Here is a 2,907-nt window from a genome sequence, read left to right as displayed (position 1 = left end):
AGCTCTAAAAAAGGTGGTGGCAGCAACACTTTCCACTATAGAATAACTACCCACTTTTTCCAATTAACATTGCTATCCTTCCACGATACAAGTTCCTGTGCAAAAACTTGTCAGGTTTTTGTCAGGGCCAGGAGATGAAAATGGAACATGCCCTAATTAGCTAATTGTAAGTTCAGTTAACGTCTTTAGGATGGACGCATAAAACCTGGCCAATGTTTTGTTAAACATCTGCAAACTGCAGAATTCCTTAGTCCTTAGCCACCATTTCTGCTCAGTATCTTAAAGCTGAGCTCGGTCCCATCTGACTCTGCTCCTCAGGGCTGAGGTGGGTGCTAATCATCAAATTCTGGAACATCATTGTAGGAGTACCTTGGTAGCCTTTGGGTGCAGCATAGGCGATGTGCAGGTGGTAAATCCTGGCAGGAACACCAGCATGCCAATGAATAAGACTGGACCCTTGTGGTCCCCCTCCCCTTTGCTGATATAACCCACCAGCAGGAGAGAGCATATGATAAACAAAAAGGCACCAATCAAAACCAGCACTGTAGCAAATGCAGTGGTCATACATGAGCTCTCAGGAGAGCTTTCTTAAACTGAAGGAAAATGTAGCCATCATCTGTATTGGAGAGCACTGAGTATCTCCCTTACTACTGGGGATTCCAGTAGGCAGGTTGGTACGAGATGGCGTTGCAACACACTGACACAGCTACAGTCAGAGAGCCATGCCAAGTCAACTGCACACCAACAGCTCGCTCATGGTTGGCAACAGAGATGCTCATGACACTATATACTACATTCTTACAATAAAGTATGCTAGAGAAAAGAAAATGTTATTAAGGAAAATACATTTATAGTACTATTGAAAATAATCTGTGTAGAAGGGGACTCATGCAATTCAAGCCCATGTTGTTGGCCAATTGTACTTCATTTTACAGATGAGAAAACTGAGGCTTAGGGAAGTTAAATAATTTACTTAAAATCACACAGATGGTAAGTGTCAGAGTCTGGATTCAAGCCTGTCTGATTCCAGAGTCATTAGCCTCTATTTCGTAATTAAATTTAATACTGAATTTAATTATCCCTCAATATAAACTTTAAAATGTATGCTAAAAATCATCTAGGTTGATGATATTGCTTTAGCCATCAGGTAATTCACCCTCACAAAGAATGTGCATTTGTTCTTAAAATGCTTCTGATTGATCTAGTGTATGGTTTTCTGAACTCCATTTAGCAGGAGACTCCTTTACTAAACAAAATCTTACAATAGAAGACCGAATCAGTCACAGTCCTAGCATGGAAGATTCAAACACCGACGGAAAACTCAAGAAGGGTGAGTGAAGGGGGTTTAATGAAGGGACTAGGCACCAAAGTTGGGTAGGGTAAAGGGACAACTGCAAAGGAAGTAAACGCACCACAGGGCTAGCCACAGTGGGGTGTCATGGATCCTTTGGCTTGAAGGGTCAACAGAATGGGCAGAGTGGTTACCGGAGCCAGGCAAGCACTGTGGCTGTAGGAGGGGCCCTCGGATAGCAGATGTGGACTTTGATAACGGAATGTAGCCATTAACAAGCCACAGCCTAGAAAGGGTCAGTGGAATAAGTACTTCTGCTTCTTTCTCCTTCTGCCCTCAGTCTACTGATACTCCTGTCATTGGCTGAACCCAAGGGAAAGCGAGAGGGCAAGAGAACCCAAAAGATGCAGTCCACAGAAGTCAGCTTCCTGGGGGCAAAGAGCAAGATGCAGAAGGGCACAGAAAGGACTTAAACAGGCAAACAGAATAGCCAGCACAGAACCAAATATACACAACTCAAAAGCAGAGAGTTTCTCTTGCTGAATTGGGGTGGGAGGGTTCAGAGGCTCCAGCTTGCCTCTCTCTACACTCATAGCAATCTCTGGGTCACCTTTGTCAAACCCTAGTGCTCTGGTCTAGTCCTTATGTTATCAATATCTTGGTCACCATCAACCACAGGTCCATGTGCTTTACAAAATCAATATGCATGTAGGTAAGATCAACTGGATGAAATAGGACAATGAGAGGCATCAGACATGTTCCTGGTTTAAGGTCCCAGGCCCAGGAAAGAATAGTCTGATTGCACACATAACCATACCAAGGGTCCCCTGAATGTGGGAGCCCGAGGGCTGAATGAAATATCTATAGGTTGCACAGGGCAGCTGAGGACCCTCATTTATCCCTGGACAATGCCTGGGTTTGTAGGCTAAGGGGCTTCACCTATGTGAATCCTCCCAACAGGATTCACAATTAATTGTCCATTAGATTAGAGAGAGGACTTTGTGTGCAAATACTTTGAAATCTGCAATTATTCACAAGAATAAATAAGGAGATGGATGAGAGGGGAGAGAGGAGTAGATATACAGGATAGTCGGGGAAAGAGTTATGTAGACAAAGAACTATTTAATCTGAAAAGTGACCACAGGGTGCCCATCACTAACAAAATACAAAATCTAATGCTGTTACTATCAGCTGAGAAGCAATACTCTCCAAATGTGCTCTGAAGTCTGAATCACAGCCTGGCCTTCTCGTCAGGGCCGCTGCAGGTCCATCTGTCATTGGGCAGAGCTGCTGAGCAACCCCTCTGCTGCTATGCAGAGAAGTCTGACCAGGGAAGCCAGAACTAGGATGGAGATGGCGGGGGGTGAGGTGAGGGGGTGCAGGACAGGAGAGGCACCAGCACATAGGGGCCAGACAGCCAGGTAATCTGTCACTGGTGCTGCCACTAAAGCTCTTGGTTCATTGGAGAGAGAGTTGTTTGGGGGGTGGGGGAGATGGAGGGATGTTTTAATCTCAGTAACTAGCATGGCCTTCACAGGGAATAAAAATAAGCTGAGCAGAGGAGAAAGGCACAGCTGTTCTCTGCTTCCTGAGGAGTCTCCAAATCTCTTATTTTT

General features: G+C 44.8%; 1 pseudogene across 1 annotated transcript; it reads right to left on the bottom strand.

Annotated features, from left to right (window-relative positions):
- Window positions 1-332: 332 nt before the first annotated feature.
- LOC308241265 (transmembrane protein 230-like) lies at window positions 333-1,563 on the bottom strand (annotated as a pseudogene). Its single transcript has 2 exons — window positions 1,486-1,563; window positions 333-706 (listed from the first exon to the last, which is right to left on the bottom strand). The product of its transcript is annotated as a transmembrane protein 230-like (transcript).
- Between the last annotated feature and the right edge of the window lie 1,344 nt (window positions 1,564-2,907).

The sequence above is a fragment of the Plecotus auritus genome, assembly GCF_963455305.1.
Source record: "Plecotus auritus genome assembly, chromosome: 2".
NCBI classification, from domain to species: domain Eukaryota; kingdom Metazoa; phylum Chordata; class Mammalia; order Chiroptera; family Vespertilionidae; genus Plecotus; species Plecotus auritus.
Note: the sequence above shows the minus strand (reverse complement) of the source record. Positions and strands in the feature narration are given on the sequence as shown.